The sequence below is a fragment of the Gymnoscopelus braueri genome (assembly GCF_963280865.1).
Source record: "Gymnoscopelus braueri genome assembly, chromosome: 23".
Taxonomy (NCBI): Eukaryota; Metazoa; Chordata; class Actinopteri; order Myctophiformes; family Myctophidae; genus Gymnoscopelus; species Gymnoscopelus braueri.
Genome location: NC_137625.1, coordinates 32,731,289 through 32,747,255, shown reverse-complemented (window position 1 = coordinate 32,747,255; position 15,967 = coordinate 32,731,289). Strand labels below are relative to the sequence as shown.

Here is a 15,967-nt window from a genome sequence, read left to right as displayed (position 1 = left end):
CTTGGTGTAATATTTGGTTTTAATATATATTCTTTGAAACCTTTTTATTTTATTATATTTATCTGTACCTTGTTGCCTTTGTCATGTCTGTCAACATTGTTGTAAATGTTCTTTATGTAGCCTACACAGGGCGCCATTGAAAAAGAGACCCTGGTCTCAATGGATTTACCTGAAATAAAAGGTTTCAATCAATCAATCAATCCGCTCCCTCAATTGGCTACCAGTTACTGCCCGCACAGAGTACAAAATTATGTTACTGATGTTGGCCTTCAAAGCAACCAAAGTCCATAACTCCATATCTTCAAAGCCTGATCCAAACCTACAACCCCTCCCGCTCTCTCAGATCAGCTAACACATGCAGGGAAGCTGTCAGAACCTTCCCTAAAATATCCGGGACAATTAACGCTCCACACGTCCCAGACTCTTCTCCCTTCTGGCTCCCAAACTGTGGAACGAACTCCCCATTGCAATTAGAACTGTAGACTCACTCCCAGTGGTGGAAAAAATACTCATATGTTTTATCATAGTAAAAGTATCAATACTGCAATGTAATAGTACAAGTAAAAGTCCGTAATTCAACATTAAATTGAGTAAAAGTATTGGTATCAAAATGTACTTAAAGTACCAAAAGTATCAAAGTACTAAAATGTTTGGAAATAGCAGATATACAAGCTCAGCTTGTAGTGAGCTTGTAGATCAGCTATTTTCAAATAGCCTATGTATAAAATAGGGCTAAAGCGGATATGTTTTATAATGTAATCATTCATATCTGCAAAGTAACTAGTAACTAAAGTTTTCAAATAATTGTAGTGGAGTAAAAGTACAATATTAGCCTCCGAGATGCAGTGGAGTAGAAGTAAAACATGGAAATACTCCAGGAAAGTAAAAGTACCTCAACATTGTACTTAAGTACAGTACTTGAGTAAATGTACTTAGTTACTTTACACCACGGCTCACTCCCAATCTTTCGTCGTAATCTGAAGACTCACCTCTTCAGACTCCGCCTTAACCTGTTGCACTTGACGACCTTGCAGGCTTAAAATGTTATTTAGACCGATGCCAGGTTCATTGTTGACCTGGCATCCTATAGTTTGTATGTACAGATGTTTTAGACTGATGATAGGTTCTTGGTTTACCTGCGATCCTAGATTACTCTCTTCTATGCATTTGATTACCTTGTGTTCACCTTTACCGTTACCTACTGTATAACATGTGGCAACAGGTAGATGAAAACACATATCTATAACATGTCTCACACATGTCACATGTAGATGGACGCCATAGATTGAGATGCACTCGTCGTTGATCCGAGATCAACATGAATCTGCTCTCAGATTGCTTACGTTCAGAGTTGGGGAAAATATGTATAAAATAAGTGAATTTGAGGTTAAATAGGAACACTAGTGGGTGGCAACTGCCATCCCCTGAGTCCCCAATGACACCCCTGGAAAGGGTGAAGGGCTTATTGTTTTCAAAGATGAACACGGCATCTTGTCTCTGCTCCACCTTGCTGCTCATCTGGAAGGAAGAGTTAATTGCATTAGATTAGAGTTAATTGAAATCACACAAGACTGCAGTGGTGTGCCTGTACACACACACACACACACACACACACACACACACTGTGTGTGAGGACCATTTCCCTCCTAGTCACAAGAGAAATGGTTGTTTTATGGTAGGATATAGGTTTGGAATTAGGAAAAGATTCAGATTGGGGTTGGAATTAATAAGTTTGTTTTATGGGTTAGAGTGGTATTTATGCATGATTTATACTTAGTTGCATGCCAGTGTCACCAACGGAAAATAGCAGCTATTTTTTTCGATGCTGTCCTTAAATGTTGATGTTCTCACAAGTATAGTTATACAAACGTGTGTGTGTGTATGTATGTGTGTGTGTGTGTGTGGGGGGGGGGTCTGCATAATGATTCTCTGTGGTATTCCATTTTTGTCAATGCAGACATTGACCTGTAGAAGCAGAAGTCTTGCCTCAACTCCGCACGCACGCACGCACACGCGCGCACGCACGCACGCACGCACGCACGCACGCACACACACACACACACACACACACACACACACACACACACACACACACACACACACACACACACACACACACACACACACACACACACACACACACACACACACACACACACACACACCAATATGTAAGTATTTAATTGACCCCCAATACCCAGCAGAGGGAGCTCTTGTACACTGCTTGTACCTCAGTCATTGTTCTCTACGGTAGTGGATTATTTTTTGGAAAATGAAAAAAAAAATACAATAAAAAAAGAAAAGAAAAGAAAAAAGTAATAGAAAAAACACGGCCCCCTCACGTATTAGGAGGGCAGGATGAGTCACCAGAATGTTAAAATGGAGTTTGAGGTTATAATGAGTTTGGAAGGGGGCGTATCTGATAAAATGAATATCAAATATCTAAATACTGAATCAAGCAACTTAAAAACTGTCTAGGGGGCTCACAAAAGCCTGAGTAGATGATAAAATTACCCAAATTCTTACCCAAAGTACTTCTTCCACCACGGCTTATTGCAGTCCACTTCTGTCTGTCCACCTCTTTCATCTGTCTCTTATTAATATGCACTGAATAACGTAATATGAGGTGGTTTGATTGGCCCACAGTGTCTCTGACTGTGAAATGTTATGCAATCCTACACTCAATAGCCTAGTTATAAAATAGAGCTAAAGTGGTAAATGTATGTTTTATAATGTAATAATTTATATCTGCAAAGTAACTAGTAACTAAAGTTTTCAAATAATTATAGTGGAGTAAAAGTAGGCCTACAATATTTGCCACTGAGATGTAGTGGAGTAGAAGTAAAAGTATAGACGACTGGAAATACTCCAGTTAAGTAAAACTACCTCAAAATTCTACTTACAGTAAGTACAGTACTTGAGTAATGTACTTAGTTACTTTACAGCACTGCTTTTCAGGATGCAATGCGCTAGATCTGCTATTTTGGACACTTTTGTGTGACACACTGTATTATGATCAAGTTGGGAATTAATTTATGAAAAAAACAAAATATAAGTAAAAATATGGAGGCTCATTCATTGTATTTATTGGGTACATTTTTTGGAACCAGTTTGCCTATAATGACTTGCCCAAAATAAGAACGCCAATTTAAAGGTGTTTAATGTGTAGCACTGTATAACATTCATATATCCCGGCGTCGCTTGTGTTCATTTTGTACTTTAATTAACGATCTCTGGTTTGCCAGATAATCGATCCAAAACCCCCTTTTTGAAGGCTGCAGTTCAACAAGCTGATTCCCCTGCTGAAACGATCACTGAAGATAATTGACTTCTGGGGTTGCCAGGTAATCAATACACCCCCCCCCCCCCAGTTCAGACACAGTGGTCCAGCTAATGGTGTTTGTGTGTGTGACCCTATTACTGTACCCAGAGTGACATCAATAAAGACCCCCCCCCTTAGCAGAAGAGAAGTTAAGGGGCTTGCAGTATATCTCTCCTGCCTTATTAGTGGCATGTGGGGTGCCAGGTTATCAATAATAACCCTCTTTTCTGGTTTACAGTTATTGAAGGTAATGGGACCTCTCATTATCTATCCATTTCTCTCTATTCTAAAAACAGATTGATGTTTCCAGGGTCATAGCGCTGAAATCAGTTTAACCACTTTAACCCTATATACATTGTGTTACGACCCGGCCATAGGCGTCACCAGGCGCAACACATAAATTTGGACTCCTTACCAGTGGTGGAAAAAGTACTCAAATTCTTTACTTAAGTAAAAGTACCAATACTGCACTAAAGAAGTAATCTGTTACAAGTAAAAGTCCAGAATTCAAAATGTACTTGAGTAAAAGTACAAAAGTATTGGCATCAAAATGTACTTAAAAGTAGTGTGATGAGCTAAACTATCTATCCTACACGACAAGTACCAAAAGTAAAAGTACTATAATGTCTGAAAATAGCAGATCTACAAGCTCACAACGTGTCGCGATAAAATAGGGCTAAAGTAGTTAATGTATGTTTTATAATTTCATAATTTATAAGTGCAAAGTAACTAGTAACTAAAGTTTTCAAATCATTGTAGTGGAGTAAAAGTACAATATTTGCCTCTGAGATGTAGTGGAGTAGAAGTAAAAGTACTGACAATTGGAGGTACTTCAGTAAAGTAAAAGTACCTCAAAATTGTACAGTACTTAAGTACAGTACTGAAGTAAATGTACTTAGTTACTTTACACCTGTGGTCAACACCAGTTTAAAATCCAGAAGACAGTTGGTTTATTGTCGAATTTGAAGACATGGGTAAATTACCTCAGGGTGGGCCTGAGGTAATTTACCCATGTTAATGGATCATTTACCCATGTTCAGGGGCCCCCTGAACATAAAGTCCTAATCGAGATAGAAAATCCTATGCTTACCTTTAACCAAAAATAAACCAACAGCAATAGATCTTGCCTATACTCTTAACTAAAGAAAAACGGGATCAGACGACGAGTAACAAAAGAAAGAAAGGCCACCCACCCCTACAGTACCAGGGCTGCACAGTGCACACTAACCCATGTTAACCCACATCTAAAACTCTGACCCAACACTGAGACCAGTGGTGTAAATGTGCTCAAGTACTGTACCCTAGGTACCCTAGGCTGCAACGCCAGCCTGACAGCGTGTTGCGGGTTTGAATTCCGTTCTTGACGACCTTTGCTGCATGTCACTCACCATCTCTCTCCCCATTTCCTGTCAGTCTATTGTCCTATCTATAAAGGCATAAAAGCCCCCCCCCACCCAATTATTGGTGTGGACAGTACAGGGATATTTCACTTTCAAACAAACTTTGGGTAATTTTATCGTCTACTCAGGCTTTTAAATTGCTTGATTCAGTATTTCGATATTTGATATACATTTTATCACACACGCCCCCTTCCAATACAAACCCATTGTAACTTCAAACTCCATTTTCACCATGTTAGATTCATCAAATACACCCGTCCTTGGTTCTGGTGACTGATATTGTCCTTCTAATACGCGAGGAGACCGTATTTTTTCAATTACTTTTTTCATTTATTTAAAAAAAAAAGGAAAATGAAAAAATTAATAAAATAAATGAAGAAAGTAATCAAAAAAACACGGCCCCTCACATATTAGGAGGGCAGGATGAGTCACCAGAACCAAGGACAGGTGTTTTTTTATGAATCTAACATGTTAAAAATGGAGTTTGAAGTTATAATGGGTTTGTATGGGAGGGGGGCGTGTCTGATAAAATGTATATCAAATATCTAAATACTGAATCAAGCAATTTGAAAACTGTCTGGGGGGCTCACATAAGCCTGAATAGACGATAAAATTACCCAAAGTTTCAGCTATACTGAGAGTTATGCATTCTGCAGTGCAGCCATGTTGTCCCATACGGCCTGCACCCAATTTTGATAAAGGATAGTAAGTCGCTCTTTATAAGAGCGTTTGCTAAACGCCTGAATTGTAAATTGTTGTAATTGCACTGCCACATCCCCCTGACAGCTGTCGCTGACTTTACTTTGGGACATTTTCTTACGGTTAACCTTGTATTTGTTCAGGTTTTGTAGCCGTTTGATGGCTAATGGCAGCTCATTCCATTCCTGAGGCCCCCGTGAATGTGAATGAGCGTTGTCCTATTTTTATTCTGCACCATACTGCCAGTAGATTGCCACAACTTGCTCTGGTTGTGTGGCTGTGGGCTTCTCCTATTGTCTGGGGAAGTACTGCCCATAGCAAGCGAAAATCCTAAATGAGACCTCCATTATGTATCATTTGTGTCTCTAGATAAAGATGAGCACCAGCCGAGACCAAAGTGCATTTTCTCATTCTTCTCAATTTGAACTCCTGAGATATGACACTGTTCAGTCTCACAGTGATCACTGTTTGAGTTCTCAAAATGATCTTAATGGCGTCGCTATTATGGAGTCTCATCTCTGTCTTTCAGTGATCACTGTTTGAGTTCTTGGGATAATCTCACTAACATCTCTTTTAAAGAGTCTCATCTCTGTCTTTCAGTGATCACTGTTTGAGTTCTTGGGATAATCTCACTAATATCTATTTTAAAGAGTCTCATCTCTGTCTTTCAGTGATCACTGTTTGAGTTCTTGGGATAATCTCACTAACATCTCTTTCAAAGAGTCTCAGCATGTCTATCTGATCACTAGTTGGGAGAAATATAATTATATACTTCATTAAGATAAAGCATATTAAACTTATGAACTCAAAATGTTTTCACTTGTGGGTCAGCAGTGAATTCTAATTTGTAGGTGATTATCAGTTATTCATTTTTTATTATTACAACTGCAGGTCACAGTTTATGAAAACCTGCAGATCCTGTCAGTCAGTTCGATCCATTCCGTAACAAATCTAACATTACATTGCGGACCGTACTCTATATCTGACCAAAAAAGCATATTCTGACTATATCATATGATGTCATCAATATTAAGCCGATATTTGTCAATGTCCATATATGGCCAAGATAGAATTAATTTACAAATCAAGACTATCATCACCTGGAAATCCATTCATGAATATAACACTATCCTCATCAAACCCTGCATATCCACACGTGGAGGCCACTGAATCATCACCTAGATCTCCATATATAGAGCTGACCTCTACATTTGATTTCCAGAATGCCAAGGTGTACAACATGATAAAAAAAAAGAAAAAGAAATTAAGTGACATTTAGAATTATGTAATGTATGTTTCATTTATTTATTTTTATTTTGAACAGTTTGTTCATTAACTGACACTCAGAAGCATATCTAGAACTTCTCAATTGTGTTTGGAAAATGAGCTGCAAAGACAATGCCAGGCATAGAGGTCAAGTCAATGAAAATAACTTTTCCCAATATATGCTCAAGGGAAACTGCTACTGTATTAACAGAGGTTTCAAACAGAGGCACAACATGAAAGCAGGTACCATTTGTGACACTATCTTTAAGCAAAGTAAAATCCGCACATTCCAATTCATTAATAAGAGCCCATTTGGCAACAGACTGTACAGACGTAAGGAAGAACTCAACCTGTCCATATTTTATCTCTGCTCCACTAGAAAAAACGACTGTACAATTATTTCTTCTATTGCCTTTCCCATAATGTCTTGACGTGAGATAATGTCTCTTAAAGGGTAAGACCACTTTGGTAGAGGTTTGGGTTATGTATTTACCTTGCCATGATGTAACTCCAAAGGTGGACAAGAAATAAAAAATAATTGCTCCATTGTTTAGAAATTGATAATTCTAAATTTGCTCCTCATTGACTTACATTGTACGGTAAAACAGCTCTCAAAGTCACTCTTTTAGCACGTAAACGAACACGAACAAAGCTGATTCAGACAATATAGAACATCACCAAACCCAGTACTGTTTGTTTTTTTAATAAAAATGTTAACTTCCTGCTGATTTTACTATTTGAAGATCCGGATCCGGATCCGGATCCGCGAATCCAGTCCGGGTTTTCTTCTTAATAAAAATGGCAAAATCAACAGGATTTAAAAAAAAACAGTACTGGGTTTGGTGATGTTCTATATTGTCTGAATCAACTTTGTTTGCGTTTGTTTAGGTGCTAAAAGAGTGACTTTGAGAGCTGTTTCACTGTACAATGTAAGTCATTGAGGAGCATATTTTGAATGATCAATTTCTAATCAATGGAGCAATTATTTTTAATTTCTTGTCTACCTTTGGAGTTACATCATGGCAAGGTAAATACACAACCCAAACCTCTACCAAAGTGGTCTTGCCCTTTAACTTGTGCCCTATCAAATCTTCTCACTGTTTTAGGATCAATGCTGTGACCAGCATGTCTTTCCAAGGTAGTCATGTGAATTTCCTGTAGCTGAACTTCACTTGAAGCGCCAATAAGTTTTATTCTTTGATCATTGTTTTCCTGACCAAAACTATGGTCCTTTGTCATCATAGTGTAGAATGTAGCTATGTCATCAGCTGGCTTTATGGTTTGCGAAATACCAGGTATAGCCTGAACTAGTTTCACTGCAGAGACCATCTGAATTGGTATATTCTGAGTACCATGTATGAGCCTCAACAAATAGCCATTTTTGTCTTCAAAATGGAAACATGAGTGAGTCCATAATGGACCAAGGGCCCTGACACTGTCTGCTAAGTGAACTAGGAGGTGCACATTTGCAGTTTGGTACCGCTCACCATAAAGATTACACATTTGAGAACAGAAGTTCCACAGCAGTTTCTCAGCATGATCAACCTGTTCTACAGATATGGATTCCATCAACAGAATGAAAATGGCTTCACTTAGGAGGAGGAAGTGATTGTAGTACGATGTTGCAAGGATTCCTCGGAAAACAACAGGTCCATAGAAGAGCAAAAGATCACGATATTCTGATGCCTTAAAAAACATTCTGTGTGATAACACTGATCGCGGATATCGTGTTAAAGATGGAGGGGAGATATCTTTAAATCTCTGGTCAATTTCCTTACAATGTTTTGAGATGCTGAAAGGCTTAGAGGAAAACTCTGTAGAAAACCATAGAGCCATCAAAAGGCGCATCACTCCCAGAAGAGCCGAGTGCATATAATCAATGCCAGTGCCTTGGATTAGCTTATAACTTTTAAGTTGTCTAAGCACACAGGGACCCTTCACCCCCTTTACAGTAGTTTTGGTGTCATTTGCCATTTTAGCATAAAGGTCAAACCCTTCATCTGTGCGTGGTGGCCCTTTTGGATCTTCAGTTATGAATGGAAATGCATGAACATGTCCCCTTTCCCCAGTCTTCACAGTTTCCCCAGGCTGTTCACATTTATGACATCCATGTTTCCCATTGTAATGTATTGAATTAAGTACTAAAGCTTTCGCAGGCAGGTCACATGTTCCTGCAATAGTTAGCACTTTACACACAAAGGGTTCAGATGCCCCTGCAGGTTGCACAAGAATTCCATCATCTTCAAGTTTTCTGAGTGTGTCGCTTAGTGGCTTAAGAAAAGTATGCATGGATGGTTTTGAATCGCCATACCAGAGTCCAACAAATATCATATTTTGTCTTTTTGTGCGTTCAATGAAGCTCAATTCGTTAATAACACAATAAAAAGGCCACACAGAAAACTTGGAAGATTTGAAAACCGGTACCCCATCTGTGTTCCAAGTAAGTGATATGTTTTTAGGGTTACTAAGAGGACCACCCTGATCTACAAGCTGTTTGTAAATGTCTGCATCATATATATCTTCAATGTTTTTAGGATCTTTTTTCTTTCGGCTGAATCTAAAGTTAAGCTTCTCCTGAAAACCAGGTGTAAGAAAAAAAGACCTTATTTGAGCATCAATTGGAACCTCAATGAAATATGAGGATGATTCTTCTTCTGACACACTGGTCGCACAAGACAGACATTGTAACTGTTCACCTTCTATGGGCACAAAACATTTACTGCAATATTTATGTAAAATAGGGGATGAAGCAGAGTGAGAAAAAAAATAGTTTTTGAACTTCTGTACACTGTTCAAGCGGTCTGTATTCAGACTATGGGGACAAAGCAATTTGCACAATTTGAGCAAGTCGCTAAGGGCCGTATCAGTTACTTTATGGCAGTTCACATAAGCCATGATTATCAAAAGGCACTCTGGAACAGTTATGGATGCATTGTCATACAAAGGTGAGTCCGTTTTGTCCTCGCAAGTTGACTGTGCACTCCCCTCACCTAAACAGTCTTCAAATCCTTCACAGAAGATACCTCCATCATCAAATACCCAATCGCTGTTATCAGGGAACACTTCGGGTTCATCACCATTGCCATGCAGTTCAGTTAGGACATCAGAAGGAACTCCAGAGACTGACGTGAAGTTGGAGGCTGGCGGGCCTCCGCTGAGCAAGAGGAAGGATGGTCCGTCTCCGTTCGGGGCCCCGTGTGGTGATCGTCCACCTGTGTGTAGCAGATAGGAGGCAGTCAGCTGAATTGTCTGGATGGACAGCAAAGCCTCCAACAGCATCCCCAGATCTGTAATGGTCGCCTGCTGGGACAATGTACAGAGAGAGTAGACCATTACTCACCAGGCGGCCATGCTTGCTTTTTGCATTGAAAAACAGGTTTGGGTGGAATTGTATTTACTTAATGTAAGATGGTTGCCATGTGAATATGGTCTAATCAATGAAACGTTTTACACATGACTGAGGAGATAATCTACACTCATGTTCCATTCTTTGAACGCTGTGTGTGTCCCTCCTGTGACAGGGTTTGTGTGTGGACTAAATTTTACAGGGTCAGTGATTCTCAATCAGAATTAATTAAGTCAGAGGTTTTCAGGTGGTCCGTGTAGGTATTTCAGGTGGCCCCTGGTCATACATTTCAGTAATGTTTAATACGTTGGACCAGCTGTAGTTGTGTCCGTTGACCACCACTTGAGAAGCAGTGCACTACATTGACCTGGTAACCAAAGATGATGAGTCAATGAAGTCAGTTACTAGGAAGTAAGAGGTCAAGCAATTCCACAGAAAAGCAGAAGAGCAATAATCTCAAAAAAATTAAAGTGTGGTCATTATCAGGAAATGTGTCAATTTAATGTTGCGTTTGCTCACTCCTAAATATTACCAATCAGCATAGTATCAGTTTTGGATGAAGTAAGATAAATAGATCAGTGGTAGGTTCTTAAACCTTTCTGAGCTCTGAGCACTAAAATAGTGGTCCCCAGGTTGATTATTAGCCAGGGCGGTGGTCCCTGGTTCACAATCAGTTGAAAACCCCTGAATTAGTGCATATGTCTCACCTGTTGCAAAACACACCCTCACTCTCACACACACAACTTACTTAAAGATGACTCGTTAGTCCCCAATTGGACAATGGCAGCTGTAGGGCGGGATGGCTGTAAGGGGGGAAATTATTATTAAATAATATCTGCTGCAGCTTTGCTAAAAAAAATGTATCAAAATAATATCTGCTGCAGATTTGCTCAAATATGTCAGGCCACCCACTCACCAATTGTGCAGTCCTTCTTGGTCGTTTATTATTTTCATTTAGTCTTCTCCATCTTTTTTCATCTTCTGGTCTGTTCATCTTCACACCCAATACTAGTAAATAGATACAATTTGGAATATAGTGTTGGAAGGAACATTTGGATATAAATAGTTAATGTTCCATAAATAATCTCATTTCGAACAAAAGGTCTTTGTTTATGTTAATTGGTCCATAGTTGGTGTAGTATTCAATGCTTTAGAGTGTGTTTAGTAACAGAATCTATTTACTAAACAGAATATATTCAGGTGGGTTGCAATTAATCCAATCATGAGAGCAGCAGCCACATTCTTTTATTTAGTTGTTTGAGGGAACAATTTGTGCATTATCCATCATTATCACTGCAAATCATAATCAAATTTTGTATTTTGCCTTAGTCAGAAGTAAATGCTTTCCTGACCCTTCATATGTACAGGAAATCAACATGAATTCAACTGTAGCATTGTGTGGCATGTTCTTTAAATTGGGTTTAAATTAAATAGTTGTTGTGTTCTATTCAGCTACTTTGAACACACCTAATCTATCCCCTTATCTTTTTTTAATCATACCCTGTAGGCCTATACTGATCATATTTATATCACGACCTTACTTAAGATCTGGGAGACTACAAATAAACAGCTATAACACTGAATGCACAATTTGCATAGACCATTCCACCACTAATAAACCTGAACAAATACAATATTTAAACGTGGTTTCAAATAATGAGTGCTTGGAATGATTGTGTGTTAAATAGGTATCAAAGTCCGACTGAAATGCTTACTTTTAGTCGGTGTATTTGCAGAACTACTGCATCTTCATCCCAGGGTTGTGTATTAGTCAGAGTTCCGTCGCAGATCAAAAGAAAGGATGTGGAATGATGACGTCATTACGTATTCCAAGCACACCGAACGTCATTGGATGGAACGCAATGTCGTCATCACGTTTTGTGTGGAGACGAAATGTGATTGGACGCGCCGCTTTTGACGCTTCCCCCCGTTGAAATTAACAGTGGGAAGAAATCAGCTGGTGAAGTTACCCCAAGACCGCAGGTTTTATTCTTTACATTTCTTCCCGTGTATACTTAAATTAAAGACAATGAAAATTTGCGGAAAAGGCTTTTGCAGAAAACAGCGACTGGACAAGCTTACAGTAAGAACACCACATTGTATCAAGCCAACAACGACCAGCTGTGGAAAACAAATTCTCAATTGTTTGACTTGGATAAAACACAAGTTCATTTTCCACCCATAGTGGTAGTTTACTAATTAAATTACAGAGGTGACGTTAATGCAAGTTAAATACGTGCATGTGCATGTAGTCTGTGTGGCTCTCACTTGCTATGTGACAAAGTATAAATAAAGGGCATTAACAAATAAATTGATCTGTCCCAGCGTTTACACCTATAAGTTATATAACATTACTTTTATCTCACTTAGTTAAAACCTCCACCCTGATTACCTCTGTTTTATAATATTAACATTATATAATACACACTAGCTACTACATTCATGCATTGCTCGACTTATAAGGTTTGAATATTTGTTCTGATAGCTTTAAATATTGTTTGCATTTAATAGTGAAGTGGATTTGGTAAATGGTGTTTTTTAGTAACTTGGTTAGTTTTAGTATTGGTTAAGTAACCCAATATTTATTGACTCATTTATGTTTTTTTATTATTTCAGAATGGCCACGACTGGGAAGAGACTGCGAACTCAATCAAAGAAAATGATAGAGAAACCGGTTTCCCCCCCTACCCAAAATGAGGATTCTGGTAAGCTTAATAGTTTTTCTTTTTTTTTTTAAATACAGGTTATAGTATGTTGGAAAAAGGGGATAGGGAAAATAAACATTTGTTCTAATCGTAACCCCATTTAGACCTGGGCGCTTTAGCTTTGAATCTACTGGAACCATCATTTACTATTGAAAAATAGCAGATATACAAGCTCACAGCGTGGCACAAAGTGCAGTGCTGCGAGATTGTAGATTTGGAAAAATGTGTGCCAGCCTTTGAATATTTGACCTGATTCTATGATGTCTTCTAAATCCTAGATCTGCTATTGTATTTGTTCATCTTTGAATCTATATTTTTCGAAGCAGACCTTTGTACGCCCAAATCTCTGCTTCTGGGGGTCCCAGGAAAGTTTTATTTTCTTTTTTTTGGGGGGTGGGAGGCCCCTTGCAAATATATGTAATTTTGGAGGTCCACATGATAAGGTTTGAGAGCCACTGATTTGGAAAAGGGATCGAGCAGTCTTGTGACTGCTAGACTTGTGCACATTTTTCAGAATTATTCAAAAATAGTTGAGCACAGTAGGGCACCGTGAGTACCAAGCTGCGAGCTTGTAGATCTGCTATATTCAAATAGTTAAAGCATAAAATAATGGTTGAAGTGGTTCAATACTTAAATCTAATGCAAAATACTGTCCCAGCCTTAATGGGATTTATCAGAATGGTATTATCAAACAGTCCAGGACAGGGGGATCTTCAACAGGGTACCTCAGTACTACCGGGCCCCTGATGGGCTGCATTTTATATGAACTAATTGACCTCTATCAGCTTAATATTTCTTATTTGTATTATGATGATGAGTTATCAACTTGCTTAAGTTGTAAGTTGGATTTAAAAGTGTCTGCTAAATGCTTAAATTGTAAAGTGTTCATTGTTCATTTCTCTCTGCTAAGGAGTCCTTGGCCTGGAAAACAGACCCCTGGTCTAGGCCAGTGTGTGTTTTTGTTTTTTTTTGTAATCATATATATTTTTTTAAATCTCTCCTTTACAGGTTATTATGCTTTCGTACACTTTGAAGATGATGCTACAGCAAAAATCTTCAGTCCCTCCAGCATTTTAGTAGGCATGGACGAAATTCCTGTCCCACGCCTCCTAGACCTCAGAACTGGACAAAATGTTCTAGCCAAGTGGTCTGATGGCAAGTTTTATAAGGCCACAGTTGAATATGTCGCTCCAAAAGAACAGGGAAACCCCCCCGCCCCCCCAGTAAAGAAAAGGCAGACACCAAAGCAGGCTTTTTTAAAAAGCCTTATAGGGTCTCCTCCTGTAAATGAAACATTGTCAGGGTCTTCATCAGACACTATTAATATAGAAAGGAGCCCTCTGCCAGAGTATGGGGAAGACATCGGAGTCTCGCCATCCTCCCACGGGGCCAGGGAAGGCGGACCCTCCTCGCACGGAACCCTGCACGGGGACAGAGGCGGACCAACCCCGCACAGGGACCTGCAGAGCGCTGGAGGTGGACAAACATCGCAGGGTGCTGGAGGTAGGGCTATGACAGTTATTAGATAATCGTCTAATCGTCAATTATTCTACATAATCGCAATTAGTTTGTCATAATCGTGAATAGTGGAAATAGAAAATCTACAAGCTCACAACGCTTGTAGATCGTCTATTTCCACTATTAGTGTTCTTTTTTTTTTAAGTATAACGTTTTAAGTATAAAGTTATCAAATACGTCAGTCATTTCTTTGTATATTTAGGCTATGTGTACGGAGGCGGACCCAACCCGCAGGGCGCTGGAGGTGGACCGATAACCCCACACAGGGAGCTGCTAGGGGCCGGAGGTCGACCAACCCCACACAGGGAGCTGCAGAGCGCTGCAGGTGGACCAACATCGCAGGGCGCTGGAGGCGGAACCACCCCACACAGGGACCTGCAGGGCGCTGGAAGCGGACCAACCCCACAGGGGGCCGGAGGTAGGGCTATGACAATTATTAGATAATCGTCTAATCGTCAATTATTTGACATAATCGCAATTAGTTTGTCATAATCGTGAATAGTGGAAATAGAAAATCTACAAGCTCACAACGCTTGTAGATCGGCTATTTCCACTATTAGTGTTCTTTTTTTTTAAGTATAACGTTTTAAGTATAAAGTTATCAAATACGTCAGTCATTTCTTTGTATATTTAGGCTATGTGTACGGAGGCGGACCCACCCCGCAGGGCGCTGGAGGTTGGCAAACATCGCAGGGTGCTGGAGGCGGACCCACCCTGCAGGGCGCTGGAGGTGGACCATCGCTTCAAGGGGCCAGTGGTAGGTCTGCACCTTAGATCGTTATCCTATCATTGTCACAGCGCAATATCAGTATCGATTAAGCCAAAGACATTACCTATACTGTTGCTCATATCATTGCCCTATGCAACTCAATATCTAATAAGTGTGGGAACCCAATAGCATTTCAAATCAAGAATGATATTGTCTTATGCTGTATTTTTAAATGAATGCTGCTTAGTTTTCACTGTAACTCAATATGTTATTTTCTTTTACAGAAATATTGTGCCGTATCGTTATAGAAATATTTGGCATAAGTACTGAAACCCCCTCCCCCTTTGTGCACCCCTAGCCAGTGGACTGGGACCTGACTGGAGCAGTTGCGATCCATCGAATCACTGGGGCAGCAGACCGGGACCATCGCAGGACTGGGGAAACACGCCTGTATACTATGGGTAAGTTTTATTGCCACTATTCACCTGTTCTCAGCTTGCTGGTTGATCCCTGACTGACCAACCAGCAGGTACCTTCTGTCTTCTCCTGCCCTGGTTCTGCCTTATGGATGAGGATTTTCTTTTTTAAACAATATTTTTTGAGAAAAAAGAAAAACATAATATGCCCAGTCACTATGCTGTACCTGAGATGTTCCTTTTTACTGGCACCAAGTTAAAAGGGAAAAACCTAATTTTCAATATTGAACCATATCATTAATATACCTTTGAGTTATGTGGAAATGAAAAAGAAGTCCCCCACTTCTGTGTTAGGATTGATTGTGGGGTTTACATCGCAAATTACACTGTGATGTCATCACGGTGTAATTTGCTATGTAAACCATGTTATATTACTGCTATTTGTGCTGTTTATATCATTTCTAACAAAGTTCCACACAATTCCACTAAGGTTTATTAATGACCGTTCAATATTAATGGGTGGTTTCCCCCGTTGAGCAAGAATTAAATACACAGAATATCAATATGAAGCAACTAAAAAACAGGT

At 39.4% G+C, this 15,967-nt stretch overlaps 1 pseudogene across 1 annotated transcript in view; it reads right to left on the bottom strand.

Annotated features, from left to right (window-relative positions):
• The window catches only part of LOC308079638 (nuclear factor 7, ovary-like), a 22,826-nt pseudogene extending 12,806 nt beyond the window's left edge, over positions 1–10,020 (bottom strand). The window contains exon 1 of the transcript in view: positions 9,678–10,020. The product of the transcript in view is annotated as a nuclear factor 7, ovary-like (transcript). The remainder of the gene's footprint in view (positions 1–9,677) is intronic.
• Between the last annotated feature and the right edge of the window lie 5,947 nt (positions 10,021–15,967).